This window comes from Apodemus sylvaticus, chromosome 19, assembly GCF_947179515.1.
Source record: "Apodemus sylvaticus chromosome 19, mApoSyl1.1, whole genome shotgun sequence".
NCBI lineage: Eukaryota > Metazoa > Chordata > Mammalia > Rodentia > Muridae > Apodemus > Apodemus sylvaticus.
The window spans coordinates 27,127,162-27,144,254 of NC_067490.1; the positions used below are offsets into that span (position 1 = coordinate 27,127,162).

Below are 17,093 nucleotides of genomic sequence, written 5' to 3' on the forward strand. Positions count from 1 at the left end.
GTGAGTATATGTGTGTGTACATGTATGTGTGAGGGTGTGTTAGTGTGTGAGTATATGTATGTGTACATGTGTGAGTGTGTATGTATGAGTGTGAGTATATGTATGTGTACATGTATGTGTGAGGGTGTGAGTATATGAGTGTGTATGTATAAGTGTGTATGAGTGTGAGTATATGTGTATGTACATGTATGTATGAGGGTGTGAGTATATGAGTGTGTATGTATAAGTGTGTATGAGTGTGAGTATATGTGTGTGTACATGTATGTGTGAGGGTGTGAGTATATGAGTGTGTATGTATAAGTGTATATGAGTGTGAGTATATGTGTGTGTACATGTATGTGTGAGGGTGTGAGTATATGAGTGTGTATATATAAGTGTATGAGTGTGAGTATATGAATGTGTATGTATAAGTGTGTATATGAGTGTGTGTATGTGAGTGTGCATGAGTGCGTGTGAGTATATGAGTATGTGCAAATGGGTATATGTGTGTATGTGTGTGACTCTGTGTATATGAAAGTATGTGAGTGTATATGATTATGCATGAGTGTATAAGTGTGTACATGAGTATATATGAGTAGGTGTGAGTATATGAGTGTGTGTATGTGAGTATATGTATGAGTGTGTATATGATTATGTGTGAGTGTATGAGTGTGTGTGTATGAGTGTGTATGAGTATATATGAGTGTGTGTGAGTGTGAGTATATGATTGTGTGAGTATATGAGTATATGTAAATGTATGTATGAGAGTGTGTGAGTGTGTGTATGTGTGTGTTTAAGCATGATCCTGCTTCCCCTCTGCTGGTTACTTAGCAATCCTTTGAATTACTGTCCCATCAGGGAGGACTGGAGATACTCTTGTGTTACTGGTCCTTGAGTTACTGGTGTGATCCTATAGTCACCTTCTTACCAACCTCTTAGATAATCCAGGCACTTTAAAACACCCGAAATCTTGCATGCTCTTCCTGACTCACATGCTATGATCACATGACCCTAAGTTCTTGATGTTAAACATTCGTTTTCTTGTCTTTTGCATCCAGGATCGTTTGTGCTTACCAGAATCTCTGTCTGCGCTGCTCCCATTTCCTTCCCGAACATTAAGACTTCCATCTGGGACCACTTTCTTTCTGCCTCGAGCGCCCCCCGATATATTTATTTTCAAAGAAGAGCTATTCATACGATCCAAAAGTCAAAAGGACAGACGTGCGCCGTGATCGATGCCTCCCTCTCATCCCTGCTCCCAGCGAATCGCTGAGCGTTTCCATATGCATATAGAAGATTCTTTGGAAGGGAACACATTCGTCTGGGAACAGTGGCTAGGGTCTGAGCTCTGGCGTGATGCTGCGGGAATAGTTTCCTGTCTCCTGAGTGTAAAGACACAAGGAACCAGGCCCAGGCCTGGCAGCTGAGAGACCTGCTGTCTTCTGACCCACAGCATCCCACTCTGTCCAGTGCACAGGCCTCTCTGTGTCAGACCCCTGGGGACCAGAAGGTGCAAACAGCTGGCGGCCGTGGCTACAGTTTCAGGAGTACTTGCTTCGAATGCTTTACCGCCCCAGCTCCCTCCACTCTCATATCAGCTCAGCTGCCATGGCCATTTTACAGATGGGCAGACTGAGGCAAAAGAGTTAAGTGGAGAAGGAGCCAGAGTCATAAAATCACCAAGGAAACACTTCTTCATGTCTATGAGGGAGTTTGTCGGTGAGGTTAACCGAGGTGGGAGGTCCCCTGTGATTGTGAACAGCACCATTTCATGGTCCTGGGTGGAATGGAGAGTGATCTTAGCACCAACATTCCCTTCTCTGCTTCCTGACTGCGGATACAACACGACCCTCCCTCCGCCTCCTGTTCCCCTTCCCGTCGTCGCTTCCTCACTGTGAAGGTCTGTACCTTCAACCCACGGGCCGACATAAACTCCTGTGGTTTGTGGAATTTTGTCCCAACGATGAAAGAAGTCACTAGTACCCCCTCCCCCAACTCTAAGCTCTGCAGGTGTCAGCCTGGTTTCACAGACGACACACCCAAGGGCTAGGCTGTATATTCAAAGTCAGTATCGGGGCCCACACAAGAACTCACATCCGTGCCTCTGAGGGTCAGAATTCATCCTTCTCACCCCGGGGGGCTTTCCCTTAGGGGAGCTTTCAGGACTGCGGAGAAGGCAACTCAGGACGATGGGATAGGAAGTTCTGTTTCTATGGCAACACCTCCATCCCACCTTCAGGAGTGTCTGACAGCCGATGAGGGGAGGAGGGCCTCTGTCCTGAAGTTAGGCAGACTCTGCTGTTTAACCCAGACTGTGACTCATTACCTCAGTAGCCTTGGGCAAGCTGCCTTTCCGTCCTCCGGCTGCCTCAGTTTCTCCATCTGTCAGCATCTTTATGTGGTAAAGACTGAGTGAGCAAATCTGCACACAGCATTAGGAGCCGCTCTCAATCCTAGCAACATTACTGTTATTTGCTGTGTGACTTGGTGGAGAACCTGTCCCTCTCTGGGCTTCTGGTTCTCCACCAGTGAGGATATCCCGGGGATTGGGATGAAGTTCATGGCTTTGAGTAGGGTCTTTCATTCTGATGTCCTGTCAGTAAATAACTGGCTGGAGTTCAGGCCTTCTCCATCCACTCCAGTCTTCCATAGACTAGCCTTCCCCTACTGCATGGAGGTGGCTGTGGCCCGGGTCTTGCAGAACTAGGCACGTCGTTGTTGTCTGTGATGATACCTCACAGTGAGTCTGGCCTGTGTTCTTGGTGTTGATGTCTCTCCCAGCATGGAAGGCTGGGCTGGGCACAGACAGACGAGGTATCCTCTAGGGTACAGGGATGGAAATAAGGGTTCCAGCTACTCCTGGCAGAGTTACGGGTCTGGGTTTCAAGGCCCTCTGAGAAGAATCCTGTGTGAGGCAGCCAAGATGGAGCTGGGGGCCCCAGATCTACTTCCTCCCTATGAGTGCCCTGGGGCACTTGGTGCCAATCCTAGCCACCGAGCGCCATTCCATGCCCATGAATAATTCATGGCCTCATGTGCCAATCCGTGCCAGCTTTAATTAGCTTCTAACTTTTTGTCATTCATTTCCCTATGAACACCTTATAAATAAATGATGGGCCGGGGAACAGGAGTGGGGCAGAATATGGGGGGGGGGGGAAAGAGCCCAACTCCGAGGCCACGTAGGGGATGGGGAGCCTCCATCCGGGGCTGGGCTCAGGGAAGCCCACATCTGGGGGAGGGTTCCTGGAGGGGGGCAGTGAGCTGCAGCTGGGTGCCCCGCCCTCTGTGGCACCCTCCCAAACCTGCTTCTTTGAGAGCTGAGTCGCTACAGCTGCGCCCGGCTCTGTGGGCCCACAAAGCTAGCACAGGCACACACGTGTCAGTTTTATGGTGGCAGGGACCCCCGGGAGAGAGGGACACAGTCTGGGGACCCAACAGGAAGTAGCAAATGAGGTCTTGCCAGCTGAGGGATGACAGTGAGGTGGGGGTCAGTGTCTGTGGTGAGGGGGCGAGGGGAGTAGCGACAGAGGAGGGTTGGCTGCGGGCGCTCACAATAATGGCGGCGGTCCCAAGCCGAGGAGAGGTTGTGGAGCATTGTATTTACGGAGTGCTCCCGTGTAGACTTTTGCTTTTTTACCTAAATGAGAGTGTAGGGTGGGGACTGGGGGCTCCCGTGCCTGTTTACTGTTCAGGAAACTGAGGCTCAGGAAAGATGGCTAACGCTCAGGCCTCTCCTCCTGGGGCAGCTGTGTGGTGGGAAAGGTCTTCGAAGGCCACCACGCCAAGGTCCAGCCCATCTGGACTCAGTGGATTAGACGTTTGCACCAACAGATCTCGGCCTTCCTTTCTTCACTTCCTCCTTCCAGTGTCTCTTATTCTGCTGCTCCTCTCTCTTCTCCTCCCCCTCCCCTTTCTTTCCTCTCCTTTCCTCTCCTCATCCTCCACTGCATCCCTCTTCTCTTCCAGCCCCGCCCCTAGCTCCACCCCCAGTCTCATTCCCGCCTCCTCCCTTCCAGCCCCGCCCCCAGCCCCACCTCTCCAGTCTCAGTCCCTCCTCCTCCCCTCCCGCCCTCCCCACTTTGGTCCCATTCCCACTCATCCCTCTGCCTCCCCACCCCACCCCCCTTCTCTTCCTTAGGCCGTGCCGTCATGCCGAAGGAGTGCCAGCACGCCAACTGGACGCTTGGTGTGATGGAGAGTCAAACACACCGCAACAGGCCAGGGATGGAGCTCGGTGCTAGTGCATGGACGTAGGGTGTAGAGGCGTTACTTTTGATCCTTGATAAAAAAGCAAACATGTCTGCTTGGGATGTGTCTTTTTCTTCAGGAAGCCAGCCAGAGCCACCTGGAGTTGTGCACATTCCGTCTTCCCTTCTCTGGCCCAGAATCTGACTGGAAGCGGCTGCCGATGAGAGAGATGGCTACAGGAGACGCCTGGGCAAGACATCCAGGCAACCCATCACCGCCCTTTTGTCTTTGTTTTTCTCCACTTGATCTTTGAAGACAAAGTGGCTAGGTCACTGGGGCCACATTTGTCATAATCACTAGAAGGACGCCATTTGGGTCACCCTGGGCAGGGGACTTGTACTGAGTACTCCTCCCCAGCTCCGAGTCTCCCACAAACACCAGATGCGGCCTCTGGAGGCATCATCTGTGGAACTTCACTGCGGTACTCCAGGACGAAGAGCTGCCCAGTCCCCTCCCCCACGCCCGGGGGACAGCCTGCTTGCTCACTCCCAGGCTTTACACAGGACGTTCCTGCCATCTTTGCAGGCTGTGCTCAACTCATAATCCCCCTGCTTCAGCATACCGAGTGCTAAGATTATAGGTGTCACCATATCTAGCTAGTCTCGGCTTTTCTCTCTTTCCCACATCCCTTCCACTGGCTAAAGATTTATAGTGTTTCTTACCACCGTTGAGCTCAGGGCTACCTCCCTAGCCCTTTGAATCCCCAGATCTTCCACTGTGGGACAGGTGTTAGCTTTGAGCCTGTTACAATACTCAAGACTGCAGGCTGACCACACCCTGACTTTCCGGGCCCAGGGTGAGCTCATGACGGCTGCAGGTGTCAAAGAGGCCCTGAGGTGAGCAGAAGCAAAGGCATCAAGCTTCTGAGAAGCTGATGGCCTCCTGGAGCTGGGTCATGGTTCATTCTCGTGTAAGTTGGCCACAGACAGTTTGGGATGTCACAGTTGAAAAGGACACCACGAGGGGCTTGGGGTTGTAGCTCAGTGACAGAGGACCTTGAACACGTGCAAGGCCCAAGTTCAATCCCCAGCACCACAAATAGGATGGCAGCTAACAGGAAAGCTTTACAAGTGGAGGATGCATTCATTTTGTGAATGAAGAACATAAGGCTTCTGAAGTCCATCGTCCTGCCTCAAAGCGTCCAGCTGAAGAGACACCGGAGCCCAGGTCCCCCGACTCTTCACTTGTCTAAAGTTGGGACACCAGGATACCCAAGAGCATTGTCTCAGCTTAGCTGCCCAGTGGCCTGCCTGGCTCAACTCTGTGGCTGCACTGCCCTTCATGCCCACTGTAGCACATTGTGAGGGGGTGGGGTGGGGGTTCTCCTGCTCTCCTCTTCATAGAGGCTGCCTCTTGAAAGCCCCTCAGAAGGAGGCACCAGTCTGTGTTGACGGCGCCCTGGCCCACAGACTTGAACTTGAAGACACCTGAGGCTGTCAGTAGCCTCTGGCGGCCTTGAGATGTGTGTGAGTGTACAAACATTGCTGTGCGCATACATGTGTTTTGTGCTCAGACACCTGAGCATCTCCAGCCACTGAGGTACACTTGCTCCCCCCCCCCCGCCTCCCCCCCCCTTGAGGATCTGGAGAGTCAGGGGTTTGGATTTGCCAGCCATGCAGCATACAGCATGAAGGGAATCCCAAAATACAGAGGCTTGTCTGCATTGTCCTTGGATGTTAGTGTTAATAAAACTTTATTTACAAAGTAAGGTGACAGGACAGATTGGGCTGGTCAGCAGTCCTTTGATCCTTGTTCTAGAACACATGGCTTTGCAGCACTTGGCAGTTATTGTTATGTCTGTTGATGCGTCTGTGTGCGGGTTTGTGCACATGTATCCTGGTACCCGTGGATGTCAGAGGAGGGCGTTGGATTGCCTGGAGCTGGAGTTACAGGGAATCATGCAGTGTCTGATGTGGGTGACGGATGCAGGGAGCAGAACACTGGCAGGTCATCTGTAAGGGCAACAGCAAGTATTCCTAACCGTTCAGCCCTGGTGAACATTATCAGTGAACCAGTTCTGTCCCTGCTGCCCAGCTCAGGGTCCCTTTTCCCAGCAAGATCAGATCCCCACCCCCACCCCTGCTCCTGGGGACCTGCTTTGAAGTATTCCTCTTAGGATAAAGACTAACCCCTGAAGCTTAGTAGCAGATCAGGCGCCTAGCATGTCCAGGGGCTTGATCTGCCTGCAGCACCTCAGAACAAGACCTCAGATGAAGGCTAGCATGCCCAGCAAACACCCTCTCCCCTCGCCGTGTGGGGTTCCCCACTGGTCTTTCTATATACACCAACTCTTTCTCACCACAGAAACCAGCACCTGCTGTCTCTCCTATCCAGCCTTCCGCCTTTTACATCGCCATGTTTGTCTGGCTCTCTTCTCTCTCCCAGGTGCCATCGACTGGCTCATTTTTGCCTCTGTGTTCCTGCAATCCTGCAGGCGTATCTAGCAGGCACCTGGGGCTGCTTCCTGGGGCTTTCTTCTTGAGTCTTTGAGAGAGTCATGGAGGTGCCCCTATTCTGACTGTAATGTTACCTGTTTATATGCTTCCCTGGACTGGTTGGTTCCTCTTTAGAAGGTTTCCCTGAGGCCTAGAGCCATACTCAGGCTATTTCAGGAGCCAACACGTGGTAGCCAATAGGAATGAATGAATGAATGAATGAATGAATGAACGAACGAACGAACGAACGAACGAACGAACGAATGAACAAATGAATGTTAAAAGAATGGAGCTGTAGATTCATAGTTACTATGGTGCAATTCCTGTCTCTGTTCCCTGGCAAGTCACTGGCCTCCCCGAAGCAGCCTCTCTGCCAGAAAACCTGGGCTAACCTCAAGACCCAGCAGAAAGCTGTGTTGAAGGTGAAATGAGTTGAGGCCTAGACCCTGGCCCCAGGCAGCCGGGGTCAATAAGCTGGCCTGTCGAGGGAACAGTCTGTTTAGTCGGGGAAGTAAAGTCGCCCTGTGTTCCCTGTCAATCCTGTTGTCCAATAGCTTCGAAGGCAGTCTGGTAGGCTTGCAAGAAGGTGAAGGAATCTTCCTTCAATCAGGGTTGCTACAGAGGGGCATCCCACGGGCGTAGGTGCCTGGGGACCTCCAGGGTCTCTGACTCAGGGCCACTAGTTTCTAGCATCAGAGGCAGTCTGCATTGCAGAGTCGGAGGGGCGCAGGTGGGTCCACAGACTTGAAGCAGGCGAAGGCAGCGGTGGCCAGTGGCACCGAGGACCTGAGGAACCTTTCAGCGACTCCGGGAGCAGAAAGGGGGCGCTTAAAGCCAACAGATGGCGCGGCCTCACCTAGGCGGTGCGCCTTTCTGCTTCCCGAGAGCGTCGCAGCCTCGGGCCTCGGCTCTCGGAGCAGGAGGGAGGCTGCTGTTGGGTCCCGGCCCTTTGCGAGATCGCGGACACGCAGGCACAGCTCGGGCACGCTCCCAAGGCTGGTTTTTTGCGGTCTCCCTCCTGCCCCTTGAGGGATTCCATGGGCTGCCATAGCAGCCAATGCCATGGCAGCCGCGGCGGGCTCAGGCTTCTTCCCATCTGGGCCCCCTGCTGGGCTCAGGGCCACTGTCGAGCTTGCGACGGGGCACGGGGTCCGGGGCTGGGGTGAGGCGCGCGGGCGCGGGCGGGCGGAGCTCGGGCGCGGCGAGGGGAGCGCGGCGCGTCAGGAGGCGGGGACTGGCGCGGGGCCGCGCGGGGCGGAGGAGCGAGGGAAAGTTGATCGCAGACTTGAGCGGCGGCTGCGGCTCGGAGCAAGACACGATGCACTGCCCGGGAACACGTCCCACAGCAGCCGAGCGCTGAGCTGCGCAGCAAAGAGCGGGCCCCGGGGATGGAGCACGCTGGTCCGGAGTCCCGGTGTGGCCCGTTTAGGGCGAGCCTTTTCTGATCTCGCTGCGCGTCTGAAGTTGCAGCCAGCGAGCAGCTCGCCGGGATCGAGCGGCCCGAGTGGATCCCAGAGCGACCTTCGCGCAGGCAGCGAGAAGCGGCGGTGGCCAAGACTGGAGCAGGTGGCCCGTTGGGGCAGAGCCGGTGGCGAGCAGATTCCGACGCGCGGCGCAACGCTGCTCCACCTGCGCACACGGTACCGGGAGCCCCGCGCCGCCCTTCTCTCCCCGATCCCCTTTGCCTTCTCCCAAGCCTATCGCCCGCTGCGTGCCGCCAAAGTTAGAGCCGTGGGGCCGCGACCTTAGTCCGCAAAGCTATTTACTTGTTCCCGAAGCGATCGTCGCGCGGCGAGCGCCCGGGTGTCCCTTCTGTCTCGCGTTCCGTTCCAGCCCGCGGCCGGACGCGCGGCAACTTTGATTCCCGGGAACTCCAGTTCCCTGTGTGTTGGCCTTGGCAAGACGCGCGCCACGGGAGCCCCGTTTCAGGACCGCGACGTTTGCGGGGTTTCGCTCGCTCTTGGCGTAGCCGAGAGGGTCTGGGTCTAGCTAGGGTGAGAGAAGGTGTTGGGGACCATCCTGTCCCCTTTGAGCTCAGGGTCTCTATTTGGAGCGGGGAGGTGGGGTGTGGCACTTCCACCGCAGGGTGGGCAGCGGTGCTAGAAGAACCTGAAGTCACGTAGTTCTCCTCCCTGCTCACCTTCTCAGGCCCACAAGAAACCCCATGGGACTTCTGCCACCTTCCCAGTAGTGGTAGCTCTGGGTAGAAGAGTCCCTAGCAGCGATGGGAGCCGCGTGCCTCTCTTTCCGCCCTCCGGGGCTGGCCGGCCTTGGGTAATGTCTACCCATCTCCAGAGCCAGCCCCTAGGAACACCGTCCCTGTTGTCCTCGCAGGTCAGGCCGGGCTGCGTGCAGATCCCGCGCATTCTAGGGTTGGTGGCGAGGCATCCGCCCCCGCCCGGCATTTATTCCTTCTTGCCCAGAGCGAGCACAGACAACCACTGTCTCCGCGAGAGGCAAGCGGAGATCCTGTGCCCTTGGCCACTGCGACCCCGGGGGCCCCCCGCTCCCCCACCTCCCCTTCTCTGGCGTGGTCACACCTTGGTTAGAAATGAGCCTTGCAGGAGTAGTAACACGCCCATGCGCCCCGGAAAGCGGACACGCCCATTCTGCACACTTGGGTCCTCTCATCCAGAACAGACCTTGGCCCTCTCATCCGGGCCCCTTAGCAAACGCCTGCTGCCCTAGTCTGGGTTTTGAAATAACCTGTAGGGGCATGAGGATTATTCGCGGGCCTGCACGAGCCAGATTCTTGCCCTGAGAAGAATCATGCTGTGACTGGGTAGGGGGGCGGTGGGCTTGTGGAGTACGGTTGGGGCCAGGTGCGAGGTGGTGATGAGTCAGCCCACGGTGGCAGAAGCTGCTGGAAGGAACGAACGCTTGGCTCCCGGTGCAGGGGTAGGCGCAATGCGGCCAGCACCTATGGGGGTGGCAGGACCAGATGTCCCTGCCAAGGAGCGGTGGGTAAGGGGCACCTTGGCCGTAGGAAAGGAAGAGACCCGCCTGGCAGAGAGAGAGAGAGAGCACACGGTGTCTGCAAAGGCACTGCTAAGCCACGGGTATGAGCAGAGCTTTTACCCAGGCGCTGGAGGTGAGCATTTGAGAGTTGTACCCTGGCCCTGGCTGCACCCCCCCACCATAGTCATGTCTGTCCCTGCCTTCCCCAGCTCTGTCAGTTGGGCCCCTCACAGCTGCTCAATAAATGGCCACGGAGAGTTGGGGTTCTCTTTCCGTTAGCTCCCCTTCCCCACAAGCCACCTTGCTTATCATTCTACCAGATGCGCAGCCTTTCTTCCAATTCACTATTATAAAGGCTACTTTGTCAAAGTGTATGTAGATTCAAAACACCTCACCTAGGAGGTGAAGGTCCAGGGGAATCTTGTAACCCAAAGGTGGCCTGTGACGCAGAATCTGCATTGGGAGGGGGTGGACCCTGTTCGAAATGCAGATCCTCTACACCCCAGCCCAACCTCCCACGGATCAAGGCCATGTATCTCTAAGAGTCTCCAGTGCTTGGCAGGCTGCTCAGACTGTGCTGTGGTACACAGAGCCTGCCAGGACATATAGAGTGTGGATGAAGAAGCTCTGCCCCGACGCCTCTGTTAGGGTCGGGCAGCCCCTGGCGCTGCACCTTAGGATGTCACAAGAGTGTCTGCGTTTGGCCGGCTTTAAACAGACGTAGCCGGCAGTCTGGCTTTCCCTGCAGCGCCATACATTGCTGCATGTTTGCTGCGGCCAGGAGGAGGTGGGCAGTTTTCTGGAAACTGGACGTGCAGGCCCCACCTCCAAGATTCTGGGATGGGTGTGCGCTGCCCTTAGGCAGAAGGATCTGAGCGGCCGTCTCCAATCTCAACAGACCCACTGGTGGCGCTTCCAGTGAGTGGCCTCAGAGAAGGGGCTGCTTAAGAGCTCACGGTGGGGAGCACGGGGAGGGAAGGATGCTGATGAGGCTCTGTCTCCAGCAACCTGTGACGTCCCACTTCTCCCGCCCTAGGAGAGGGCCCTGGCACCAAGCTGGCAGGCTGGGGGTGGGCTTGGCAGCATGTGCTTTTAAGCCCGTGCCCTCGAAGCTGGCTGAAGACCTGGCAGGGGCAATGGGGTCACAGGTGAAAGGTCATCTGCATCCCAGCCCGGTCATTGCTAGGATGCGTGCAGCTCTGCCGTTGGGTAGGGTGGCTGGGAGGTCACCAACTGGCACAGTCATAGGCCTTATAGAGCAGGAGGATTCCTGCTGGTGCTGGTGCTGGTCCTGGTCCTGGTCCTGGTGCTGGGGCATCTCCATCCTTCTCAAATCCAGCTGATTGCATCGAGTCTAGCGCAATGGTCTCACCGCATTCTTGGGGTGTCAGGTTGAAGAGATTCCATGTTTTCGTGTGTAAAGATAGTTTTAGAAAAGAACTCAGCTGCTTTTGAACTGGTTCATGTCTTATTCAATTATAGGTGTTTTTAAGCATTTTTTTTTTTTGAGGAAACCCCTTGTAATCCTGGTTCCTCTTGGTGCTAGGTCGACCTTATTTGTCCTTTAGTAGCTAAGCAAGGTCAAGGTGGACCGCAGGGGACGGAACAATTCAGGATGGGAGCATCTGGCTTCCAATGGATGAGGCCACACTTCCGCAGGTCACTGCGGGTGCCTCCTACTCCAGAAGCCTTCCTGGCTTGATGTGGAGCTGTGATTGGGAGGTAGGCTGCCTCTCCAGGCCTCTCTGTCTCTGTCTCTCTGTGTCCTCCCTCCCCCACCTCTCTCTCTCCTGTCTCCTCATCCCTCCCTCCTCTCTTGCCATCTTTCCCTGGTGCTTCCCACTGCTCTGCGTGACTCGGGCATCCGACTCTGTGAGAGCCCAGGCCCTGTCGTTCCTCTGTTCCCCACCCCCACCCCCGCCTCCCATGGCTACTGCTCAGGTGCCGAATGGTCAGTGGGCACTGGCTTCACTGATGGTCCTTCAGCCTTCTCTCACCTTTAGTGTTTGCTGGGCCCACAGCTGGATTTGACTGTTCACATTAGCTATTTGGGGGATGGGTGGCTAGTGCTCCCCATCTGCTTGGTGGCTAGTGCTCCCCATCTGCTGGGTGGCTAGTGCTCCCGTCTGCTGGGTCTGGGCACACACGCTCTTCATGCTGACATCACCAGCTCGCCTGCTTTAAAGGTCTAGGATGCAGATAAGAGTAACGCGGGGGACTGGTCTTGGTGTTACAAATGGCTGCAACCCCAGTTCTAGGGAGGCTGAGGCAGGAAGAGTGTAAGTTTGAGGCCAGAGCCGGCTGCATGCGTAGAAAGTTCTAGTTTCAAGCAAAGCAAAACCAACAAAACCAGGAGGCTGTCGGGATGGCTCTGAGGATAAAGGCAGTGGCTGCCAAGGGTGCTGAAACCCACAAGGTGGAAGGAGAGACCCACACAGAAAAGTTGCTGCCCTGCGTACACAAGTGTACACACACACACACACACACACACACACACACACACACGATAGACATTTAAAAATGCACTTAAAAAAACAAATAAAGCAAAGACAAATAGGAGACAATAGGGAGAGGTGGGGTCTGAAGAGCACAGAGACCATCAAAAAAAGAGCAGCTAGCTGAGGATGTAGCCCAGTTGGTAGAGCGTGCAGGAGACTCGGTTTGATCCCCAGTGTTGTAGGAAGCGTGGTGGTGCACGCCTGTAAGACCAACCATCAGGAGGTAAAGGCAGGAGAACCAGGAGTTCAAGGTTATCCTCAGCTGAGTAGGAGTTTGAGACAGGCTGGGCTATAGGATACTTTGTCTCAAAAGAAATGGAGAAAAGAAGCACTAGACACGAGGTGACCGTGAAGTCAGAATAATGGCTCACCAGGGAGGTCATGACCCCTGATGCACCTTAGGAACTGGAAATTTCTAGAACTTGGTCAGAAAGTCTGGCAGTGATGAATTGAATGAATGAGTGTGTGTGTGTGTGTGTAAGTGTGTGTGTGTGTGTGTGTGTGTGTGAATATTTATGGGCTATCTTCATTTGGATTTGCTATGGGAACAGCTTTATGGTGTCCCAAGGGCAGAAAATGCATACTTGTGCCCTAATACCCCACCCCTCCCCCTTCCGCTCCCCCCCCCCCCATCAGTGAGACTGGCGTATTTAAGAAGTAGCCACTGAGAGGCACCTTCTAGGCTTTCACTGTGGAATCTGATCTGGCTCAGCCCTGTGCAGCGGGGTGGGCACTGCTGCTGCTCCTCCCTCCCTCCCTCCCTCCCTCGCTGGTGCTTGCTCCCTTAGCTCCCTTACCGATGGGCCTCAGGCCTTTGCTCCTGGGCTCTGTGGCCTTGGGGTGTACTGTTGAGCTGGAGACTGGCATTCATAGTTGTGTGTACTCTGAGCTTTGCTCCAGCGTGGGCTGGGGTGGCGATGATAATATTGGACAGCCTGCATGAGTTTTAGGGACTGAGCAGCAACAACACTGTGCCCCTGGCTTCTGGAGGGCCTGGGGTGGCACTTAACTTGCGCAGGCCTTGGCTTTCTCATCTGCAGAATGGGAGTAATTTCCAGCTGCCTGTAGACTTGAGAATCAACAAGGTGAAAACTATGAGAAGCCCGGCCTCTGGTATATATGGAAAATCAGCTTTTTTTTTTTTTTTCAAGTGTCTTTGATGTGGTTTGACCTTCGGTGAGATACTTGGCTTAGAGGTGAGCTGGGCTTTGACATCTACAGCTTGAGGACCCGAGGAGCTCATGAATTGATTTGTGCCCGTGGATGATGTATTTGTGATGTGTGTGTGTGTGTGTGTGTGTGTGTGTGATCATAGGTTTTTCACTTGGACTTACACTCCTAAAGTTAGATCCTACAGTTTCACAATAAAGTCTAGACCTTTGGTCATCTGATTCGGACTGGTAACATTGTGTCCCTGTGTGTAGCTGAGGATGATGGGAGAAGCTGAGAGTTGTCCCTGACCTGACCCCAGTCCCCAGATGCGCTGCTCTGAAACTATGTAGCCCAGGCTGGCCTTGAGCATCTAATCCTCCGGTCCCCACCTTTTCACTGCTGGAGTTATATCTGTCCTGTCCTGCTTCACTGAACTCTTCCTTCGCGGCAGGATCTCTGCTTGGAGTTGAGCCTGTCCACAGAATAATGACAGCTCTCACAGGTGCTCTGAATACTACCCAGATGGAAGCCGAATGCGCACAGGGTCCCTCCGGCCCCCCTCCCAGCCTACTCTGTCCCCTTCTGAAAGTCCCAAGCCCCGTGACTTCACCCTGGGTCTGCAACTCCCTATTAAGGACAAAGCCTGCAGCACTCAGCTCCCCGCCATGCCTGCTACCTCCTGACCACTTTTTGTGGCCTGGACTGAAAAGCAAGGCATTCTGGGTACCTGCTGGTCCTGCCATTTTATAGGTGGGAGGCTGAGGCCTGAGGTCAAGCAGTAAGATTAAACAAAGCATTTATGTGAAGCTAGCCTTGGCCAGTGACCAACTGAGGGCTGAGGCCTGCGTCTCTCACCCTAGTGGGCCCCCAGAGCTTCTCACAGAGCATTTAGGGAGCCTGGGGCTATCTCAGCATTCACCTCCTGCTGCTCCCCCTCTTCCCTGGCTCCTGGGGCTGGCTGTTAACTCTACATCCTCCTTCCTTAAAGGCCATCTTCCATTTGGAGAGGAACCAAGATGCCATTTGTGACAAGGGCCCACGAGCGCGCCACCTTGATTGTCTGTTTCTGAAAGAACACTGTGATTTGGGAGCTAATGAAAGATGAGAGAGAAGATGGTAGCGGAAGACAGGGGAGGCGAGGGGAGAGAGGAAACCAAGGGGGGAGCTGGGGCTCTGCCTGGCTCTACCTGTATGCCAGGGATGTGGACTTTGCCTTGCCTCTTAGAAGGCCCTGACCTTCCCTGGGCACAATCCCAAATCTAATGGTGTCTTTTAGGTTATCTACTTTTTTCTGTTCTTAGCCTGCAGAGAGGGAGGTGGTATCCATCCAGTTGCAGGCTTGCCTGGGTCTTTATCTGGAGCCCCCAGGGTGCCCTGACCCTGGGAAGTTGGTGCCTCTCCTCTTTACGGTGGCCAGGAGCGTTCTGAGATCATTTTCAGGGAGTCAGTAATGCAAGACTCCGAGAGCCCCTTGCCGGGCTGTGGGGTCTGAGCTGTGTCTTGGTGATAGATGCAGTTGAGGGGCGGTGAAGCCGTATCTAGAGGGCCAGTGGGAGCTTCCAGACTATCCTCCGGGGTTCTGTAGGCCCCCATTTCCAAGGCAGGGAGGCATCCACTCAGTCCCACCTTGTTCCAAGCATGGACCAGCTCGATATCACTTAAGAGGCCTCTAACTGAACACCCACAGCATCCTCGCCTGACAGAAAAAATAGCCCAGGACACACTCAGGGGCCACTGTCCACTGTCTACTAACCACTCTGAAGACAAAATTAAAGAGAGGGGCTTGGGACGCGCCTCAGAGGATAGACTGTGGGACTCTACCCTCAGAGCCATTTCAGCTAGGCGTGGTGGCTCCCACCTGCAATCTCAGCACTGGGGAGGGGGAGGCAGGAAGATCCCAAGTTCAAGAACGTCTTTGGCTTCTCAAAGCCAGCCTGAGATGCTTCAGATCCTATCACAAGAAAAAAAAAAAAAAAAAAAAAAGAAAAGAAAAAAGAAAGAAAGAAAGAAAGAAAGAAAGAAAAGAAAAAGGAAAAAAAAACCCCAAAACCATCCAAAAAACCACCACCACCACAAAACAAACAACAACAATAACAACAGCCGGGTGGTGGTGGCGCACACCTGTAATCCCAGCACTTGGGAGGCAGAGGCAGGCAGATTTCTGAGTTTGAGGCCAGCCTGGTCTACAGAGTGAGTTCCAGGACAGCCAGGGCTATACAGAGAAACCCTGTCTCCAAAAAACCAAATCAAAAAAACCCCCCCAAAAAACAAAAAAACAATAACAACAAAAAACCCTGTCAGTTTTGGTAGTGAATTTTATGACTACGTAATCCCCGGATGTTACCGTTTCACCACATGCATCTTGTGATACTCTCTTGTCATGGGATGTCTGTGAATGGAGTTGACAGCACCTTTCAGTGTGGAAACTTGAGTGCTAGCTTTCTAGTGGCATCCTGTCCATGTGACTCTTAAGAAAGCCAAGAAAGCAGCACTCCTCCGTGGCCTCTGGCTTTTAGTTCCTGCCCCAGCTTCCCTTCAGGATGGACTGCAAGCTGTAAGATGGAGTAAGCCTCTTCTTCTCAAGTTGCTTTTGACCGTGGTGTTCGTCACAGCAGTCGAGAATAAACTAAGATGGGAGTTTCCCAAGCCGGGCATTGGGTGGCCTGGCAGCTGAGGGGCTGAAGGAAGCATGGAGCACTGGGGGGGGGACCTGTTGTCTCAGGCAGAGGTCTGGTATGCCATGACTTGAGTGCTGAGGTATCCTGGGGGACACTCTCTCTTCTCCTGGACTTGGGGCTGGAGTAGGTCTTGGGGTTCTAGAGAAGCCATTGTGTGCGGATGCACAGAGCCAGGTATACGACACCTCTCCCCGCCAGTGGCTTCTTATATGTCCAGCACTGGCCTAAGGCGGCAGCCTTCAGGGCTACACAGGGTCCAGGATGCTGGGCAGGTGTAGAGCATCTCTACAAGCTGAAAAGGGAGGCCACTGCAGCTGTCTGTCTCTGTCTGTCTCTGTCGCTGAGCAGCTGGCACAGTATCTCTTAGGCTGCTGGGACCCTTACATTCTTCCAGAGGACAAAAGACAAAACCAAAACAAAAAACAAAACCCAAGTTTTTAAAAAAAAAAATAAGGCCGGGCAGTGGTGGCGCACGCCTGTAATCCCAGCACTCTGGGAGGCAGAGGCAGGTGGATCTCTGAGTTCGAGGCCAGCCTGGTCTGCAGAGTGAGTTCCAGGACAGCCAGGGATACACAGAGAAACCCTGTCTTCAAAAAAACCAAATCCAAAAAACCAATAATAATAATAATAATAATTAATAATAATAATAAAACCTCCCAATTGCAAGTATTACCAAACAGTTAAAGTATTTTAAACACCACAAGGCCATTTATTCATTTGGCAGATGAGCCCAGGCTGGGCGGCACGTGCAGTTTCTAGCTCCGTGTGTTTCTGTGGTTCCTACTCTAGGGGGACAAATATCATAGGCCCATGAGTGGCGAGTCTGTGACCTGTGACATGGACTTATAGGGTGTCTGAGCTGGTGCTAATGAGAAGAAGCACTTATTAGGCACAAGTCCAAAACCTAGCCTTGCTTGCCCCCTTGTAATAACCCTAGGGCATAAGACCTACAGCGCTATCTGTTTTCCACAGATGAGAGATGGGGTGCACAGAGAGGTTGTACACTTTGTCCTGAGTCACACAGCAGGTATGGAGGCAGAGTTGAGCCAAGGCGCTGAAACTAACTCCTTTGTCGTTACCGCTATTGAAAGTAGAGTGAAGGCCCTGTCCAAGTGGTGGAAACAGGTAGGAGCGGAGGGGAGACA

General features: G+C 53.9%; 1 protein-coding gene across 1 annotated transcript in view; it reads left to right on the forward strand.

Annotated features, from left to right (window-relative positions):
* The first annotated feature begins 7,951 nt into the window (after positions 1-7,951).
* Cdh23 (cadherin related 23) overlaps positions 7,952-17,093 on the forward strand; it is a 393,910-nt gene continuing 384,768 nt past the window's right edge. Inside the window, exon 1 of the mRNA XM_052163611.1 lies at positions 7,952-8,302. The gene's annotated coding sequence lies outside the window, so the exon portion shown is untranslated. The remainder of the gene's footprint in view (positions 8,303-17,093) is intronic.